This window comes from Furipterus horrens, unplaced genomic scaffold (assembly GCF_987537825.1).
Source record: "Furipterus horrens unplaced genomic scaffold, mFurHor1.1.pri manual_scaffold_2, whole genome shotgun sequence".
NCBI classification, from domain to species: Eukaryota; Metazoa; Chordata; class Mammalia; order Chiroptera; family Furipteridae; genus Furipterus; species Furipterus horrens.
In genome coordinates this window covers 111,318,766-111,325,853 of record NW_028327172.1, presented here as the reverse complement: position 1 = coordinate 111,325,853, position 7,088 = coordinate 111,318,766, and the positions used below count along the sequence as shown (strand labels likewise).

General features: G+C 42.0%; 1 pseudogene; it reads right to left on the bottom strand.

The window, feature by feature from the left end:
• Positions 1–5,792: 5,792 nt before the first annotated feature.
• LOC150019288 (U6 snRNA-associated Sm-like protein LSm6 pseudogene) lies at positions 5,793–6,451 on the bottom strand (annotated as a pseudogene).
• Positions 6,452–7,088: the final 637 nt, after the last annotated feature.

The following is a 7,088-nucleotide window of genomic DNA, read 5'->3' as shown; positions in this document are numbered from 1 at the left end:
ACCTTATACCCTCCTCCCACCTGCAATCACTATAGTTATCCATGTCCATTAGTTATTTCTTCTTTTTGCTCAATCCCTCTGTTACCGAGCAAAAGGGGGTTCTTTCATGTGGCACCTTAGTGTAAAACCCAACAGTTAATGTTGAGGAAAACACATCTTTATTTACAATATTCCAACTTGGGGAGGGCAGTGAGCACTTCAGCTCAGAGCCCTGTTCTCCCATGGGACCCAGCACTTCCCTTGCTCCCCAAAAGGCCGTAAACAAAAAACATGCCCATAATTTTCTCATCACTTATCTGTCAGTTTATTACAGAGTGGGGTCCCTAAAATTCCCCAGAGCCTGCCATTGGGCGGTGGGGGAAGGGGACAACTTTCAAGATGCCTTTGCATATCTACGACTGATAGTTAGTGGCTTAGTTATACAAATGACTTTGGTTCTTCCAAGGCCCCAAGGAGATAGGAGGGGTTTTGACCATAGAATGGTGAGGAAAGAGGGTACTGGGCCTGCACAAGGTTCTGTGAATAGTCAGAACTGGTTACCATGCCCGGTACATCACAGGCCATGGTCAGGGATTTAAAAATAAGGCAGCAGCCATTTTTGGCAGAGGAGTACAGAGATTAACATAGTTGCAAGGAGGTAGAAGAGGAGATCCATGTGGCTTTGAAAGGGCAGAGGGAGAACCATGTGTGATCCAGTGCAACATGGCGCATGCTTTCCTAGACTGTTATTCGGAGGCTGATGACATCATATCCTAGATCTTGAAGGAGACAGCTGACAGATAAGAGCAGGTGAAGTTCTGGGCATGTTTTTGGCTTATAGACTTTTGGGGAGCAAGGAAAGTTCTGGGTCCCATGGGAGAACAGGGCTCTGAGCTGAAGTGCTCACTGCCCTCCCCAGGTTGGAATATTGTAAATAAAGGCCTGTTTTCCTCAACACTAGTTGTTGGGTTTTACACAAAGGTGCCACATGAAAGAACCCCCTTCTGCTCTGTAACAAGCTCTCTCCCTCTGTCACCAGCCTCTGTATAGCAAAGCATGTGCTACATTGCACTGGATCATGCATGGTTCTTTATCTTCCCTTCAAAGCCACGTGGTTCTCTCCTGCCTCCTTACAAACCACATGGTTGTCCCTCTGAAAATGGCTGCTGCCTTATTTTTAAATCCCTGACTGTGGCCTGTGACACAATGGGTGTGCTAACTAGTTCACAGAACCTTGCGTAAGCCCTGTATGCTCTTTCTTCACCATTGTATGGTCAAAGCCCCTTCCATCTCCTTGGGGCCTTGAAAGAACCAAGTCCATTTGCATAACTAAGACACTAGCTACCATCCATAGATATGCATCTATGCAACCACAGGCTCTGGGGAATTTTGGGAACCCCACTCTGTAACACCTATACCCCCTACCCTCCCCAATGTTAGCTATCATCCAGCTCTCTGTGGGTTTGTCTCTATTTTCCTTGTTCAGTTTGTTCATTAGATTCCACATATTGTTACAGAACCCCACCAATGCTTTTCTGGAACAGCTGTGGGGTCCAATTGCCCACCACCAAGAAGCTGACTCCCAGTGCAAGAGTTTGGTGAAAAAGGATTTAGAATGACAGGTTTCTGCTGTTAAGTCCTACTCCCTTTAAAAACACCCCCAAACACATAGTCCTGCCTCACCCTGCCAAACCAGATCAGTTTCAAAATATGCCAGTCAGAGGTACCATCTTTCAGAGGTGCAGAAGTCTGCAGCTCAGCATTCCTGGTCACAGTTCAGCTCCAAGCATCTCTCACATCTCTGGGTGGTTGGCTGGGCAGGTCCCTGCAGCTCCATCATCTCTGCTGCCGCCTTCTCCAGTCAGATCTCCTCTCACTGTCCACCTCGCGGCTCTCTCTCCTTGACTTTCAGACCTCCTGGTGGACCTCCCCTCTCACTCTAGACATCCTGGCTCTTTCTCTGACTTTCAGCCCACCCTAATTTAAATGCTAAGCCTGGAACTTCCTGTGGTGTGTTAGCGTCCACCATTTTTGCTAGTTCCCCAGCATCTTTTACACTTTTTGGCTACCACCTTTAGTCAGGGCAAGAGTTCCCAGTGAGGCACAGGCATCTGTGGTGAGTATCCACCTCCTACCTTGTGCCAGTGCTATATGAGCTACCCCCTGGTTATGTCATGAACCACTGACTGTTTTCACAGTCATGTACATAATTCACCCTGGGTGGTAACCCCCTCCCCTTCTGGAATGCACAGCTATTAACTTTCCATTCTTATACAATGTAGCTCCAATGCTGTACCATCCACTCCCCCTTCCTCCAATCAAGGATTGTGGGGGGTTTTCTGCATGCTGTTACAATCCCCACTTCTAGAACTCTGGACCATTTGTACTCCTACAAAGGAGTTAAGGTCTCATAATATCTTCTGGAGCTATTACCTGCTGGCTATGGTTGTAGTCCTACCTGTCTCTGGGTCCAGAGATGCCTAACAGTTAAGGTGCAGAGCAGAGGGTGGCCATCATACAAGGGGAAGGATATTTCAGAGTCCCGGTCAATTTCCTGTTCCTAGAGAACAACATGTTTAATGTCTAAAGGTTGGCACTGCTGAACAACTTGGCATTCTTGTCATATTCTGGAGACAACGAATTTGGGAAGAGGGCTAGAAGGCACAATTAAAACCATCATCATTAATGACAAAGGCAGGGACCAATACCTCAATATCCCACATTAGGAAGAGTGGCTTTTCTGGAGGAAGGTGTGTGCAAGGCATGTCACACCTGTCCAAAGCCCTTTTGTCCTCTACACTTAATGTAGGCAGAGGGAATATTCTAGGACCCCCATCCTCACCCCCTTTAACACCTTTGGGTCCTTTCTGTCCAAGCCATTAGGGCAGAAAAGGAAACCAGTTTTAAAGTGAAACCTGCAGACTACCCCATACTTAACCAACCCAATACTTAGCTCAGCCAAACCATTGAGTTTCAGGAGGTGCAGATGTAGATGGACTTCTTAAGTGAGGCCTACATTGTGTAAACAGTCACTCAGGTAATGATGTCATAGGCTTATTCCCAATGAAAACAGAAGGAAGAACACATGTGTTAATTCACATAACAACCCGCAAACCAGTCTGAGTCTGTGAGACTGTTTTTTGGGAAGACATCCAGTTTCAAGGCTTTTGCTGAAATGATATTTAATAGTGACAATTTGATAGAGCCTTCTTGCCTGTAAATTGAGCATCTTTGATGATGTCACAAACCCAGTTTCAACTTTCAAATTAAAATAAGACTTTAAAGACAGTTAGCTGCACTAGTCTAATGTCCACCACTGAGCAATGTGATTTTCCTTGAATCATAATTTTTTTCTTTAAGATCACCCTCATTTCCATTAAAGGGATTGCACTAAATCCAGTTTTAATTTTGCCTGTTCATTTGCATAAACACAACAAGAGCAACAATTGATCACATATGATCTTTAAGTCTGCTTTGCGGGAACTCACACAAATAACTTTTAGATTGACCCTTTAGTCTATCCTTTGGGGCACAGAAGCTGAACCACTCACCTGCCATCTGGCTTTCCCTGTAGAACCTGCTTCTCTGAAGTCCTTGAGATTTCAGAGAAGATTTCAGAGATTTTCATTGTGCCTTAAGATTCCTCCTATCCATCTTTTAGGAAAGCAACCTTCATGGAAAGACTGCCACAAACCATACAACCAACCAATGTACCAGGCTTTTTCTAGTGGTCTTTCACTAGCTTTGAAAGTCAACCTCAGTTCCTCAAAGTTTTCTAGTAACAACCAGAGCCCAGACATGCCTCCTTCAGCCATGACATTCCAGTCAAAATCTTGGTTAATAAAACCACTATTGGCAACTCATCTTATTGGTTTTATGCAAAGAAACCTTATGTCATAATTTACTCCTTCAGAATGGAAAATTCTGGAGGAATCAGGTTGGAAGAAAAATATAAAGCATGAAGGAAAATCCTTGCCCTTCTAATATTCACTAAAATTGCAGCTTCATGCCTTATACTTTCCCTTGTTCACTTTCCCACATAGTGTGAAGTTTTAACTCTGCCTTGGAAACCTCAATTTTCTTCCAGAACAGAAGCAAAGCAAAAGCCAAAACAAAAACAGAGTTCCAAATGGAGAAGGGGGATTAGAACTAGCTTTAGAATCTTGTCCCATTTCCCACCAGTTCTGCTAACTGGTCCCACAGGTGACATTTCCTAGGTTCCACATGGCTCAAAGGTTTACTGGTAAAGGGACCCTCTCACCTACCAACTCCTCCACAGGTCTCCTGGCTGAGATGTGCCCTCTCACCATCCAGTCTCTTGGCAGAGACATGCTCCCTTGTTCCAGGCTGGATTCCACTGGCACCACATGACCCTTCTTAGGTCCCATATGGCAATGATATTCTCTCCAACTGGTTTCATAGGGGACCTGTCATAGCTCTCACTGGACAAAAAGCAGAAGATTCCTGATGTACCCAAAACAGCAAAGCATGTCCATAAGATCAGAAAACAAGTAAAGAAAGAATAACCACAACAAGAACTGAGGTTTCCTTTCCTCCAGGTTTAAAACTTTCACAACCTTTCTGTATATCTTTATTTATTCAGATTTAACCATAATTCACTTTCAATCCTTGCTCTTTTCCACACTGGGAAGGACCATACTCAAACTCAGTATCTGGAAGGAAAAAGTTCCTAGCTTTACAAGCACATGCATAAAGTAAAAGAAATATTGTCACCCTGTATTGGGGGTCACCATCCTTTTCTGGAAGAGGACTTTCAAATTTTCCAGAGTGCAGGTCCAGCTTTCTCATTCAGCATTAATCACAGCAGCAGGGCCTGCATCATCCTCAGGCAGTGCCCATTTCATCCATGTGTAGTGGATCCAAGGCTTGATTCCCATCAGCTTCAGGGAAGAATGCATTGCCAACAGGACATCATAGGGACCAGTCCATTGTTTGGCTAGCTGCTGTTCAGGGTCCTGATTCTTCTATGTTTTTAGAAATATGTGGTCTCCTGGCCAGAACAGGTGCAAGGGCTCATCAGGTGTATAGAGAAAACTGCAATGAGCAAACTTGTGCAAAAATGGTTAGTGTTTACATAAATGTTGCACATACTGCTTAATTCTTGCTTCATGTTCCAAATCTAAAGGGGGCATCCCTGTACTCCATAAACTATTCCAATAGGGTTCAGTTTAAGCCCTCTTCTGGGTGCAACTCTAATTCAGAGCAAAGCAATGGAAAGTGTCTGGCCCCATTTTAAATGTGTTTCCTGGCATATTTTGCCAGGGTCTTCTTTATCGTGTGATTCATTTTCTGTCTTTCCTGTAGATTGAGGTCTCCAAGATACACTCCATTTCCATCATATTTGCAGTTCCTGTCCAACCTTCTGGGAGATCAAGGTGAACTATGGCCTACTGTTGCTCTGAATTCTATGAGGAAGTCCAAATCTTGGAATTATTTCTTTCAGTAACGGTTTCACCACCTCAGTTGCTTTTCTGATGCATTGCTGTATTTGGTTTCTCAATATTTTGTTGAAGATTTTAGCATCTATGTTTATCAGGAATATTGGCCTATAATAATTACTATTATTTTTAAAAATTCTTTTTCGCATTCTGCACACTGACATAGAGGTAAAAGAAAATGACTGAAACTTAAATATGAAAGAATTCTTTACAATGAAAACCACAATTTTATACATTTACTTATGCATCAGTGAAAAATCACCAACTCCTCTGAAATACAACAAATTACATACTTAAAAAAATAGATCTCATTGAAAAAATCCAAATATGAAAAATACTGTCCTCCTGACATCTTCACATCCTTCTCTTCTGTGTGCTTATGTGTAACATGTTGTTTCCTCAGATAAATGTGTCCCCGTACTTGTTCTTCAGTTGTCCATTTACACATTCTCCTGTCTGCTCCAAAGCTATATTCATGTAGTAATCCAGGCAAGCCAGGACCCCTTGATAATCCACTCCAGAATTTAATTTCACCACAATGGGTCATCCAATGATTTGCTTTCAGAAGTCACTGGGAGGTTGCTTCTGCGGACTAATTTTAGCAATCCTGATCACAAACCTTGAGACTGAGACCCAGATTCCCCACTCGAGGCCCCTCACGAGCCCGACCTCTGCCAACAATAGTATGAAACTGCAACTGCAACCGTGGAGACCTATAATTATTTTTTGTTGTGTTTTTATCTGGTTTTGGAACTAGGATAATTCTGGCCTCATAAAATGAGCTTTAGAGCCTTCCCTCCTCTTGAATTTCTTGTAGTAGTTTGAGAGGGAGAGGTATTATTTTGGGGCATGTTTGGTAAAATTAACCTGTGAAGCCATCAGTTCAGGGTTTTTATTTGTTGGGAGTCTTTTGATTACTGCTTCAGTTTCACTAGGTGTAATCTGTCTATTCAGATTCTCTGATTCTTCCTGATTTCATTTGGAAGATTGTATGTTGCTAAGAACTTACCCATTTTGTCCAGTTTGTCCAATTTGTGGGCATATAGTTGTTCATAATATTTCTTACAATCACTTATATTTCTCTGGTATCAGTTGAGATTTTTCCTCTTTCATTTCTGATTTTGTTTATTTGGGTTCTCTTTTTTTTTTCTTAAAAGTTTCTCAATCTTGTTTATCTTTTAAAAGAACCAGCTCTTGGCTTCATTAATCTTCTGTGTCATGTTTTTAGACTCTATTTCACTTATTTCTGCTCTGATCTTTATTATTTCCTTTCTTCTACTCAATTTGGGCTTCGTTGTTTTATTGTAAGTTCCTTTAAGTGTGAAGTTAGATAGTTTATTTGAGCTCGTTTTCTTTGTTTGTTTTTGAGATAGGCCTATAATGAACGCTGTGAATTTCCCTCTTAGGATTTCTTTCCCGGTGTTCCACAGATATGGCTTATTGTGTTTTCATTTTCTTTTGTTTCAAAGTATCTTTTGACTTTTTCCTTGATCTCATGGTTGACCAATTCATTGTTTAACATCATGTAATTTAGTTTCCATGTCATTGTTTGTTTTTCTGTGTTCTTGTGATTGATTTCTGGTTTTATAGCATTGTGGGTTGAGAAAGTGGTTAATATGATTTCAATCTTCTTAAATTTATTGAGACTTA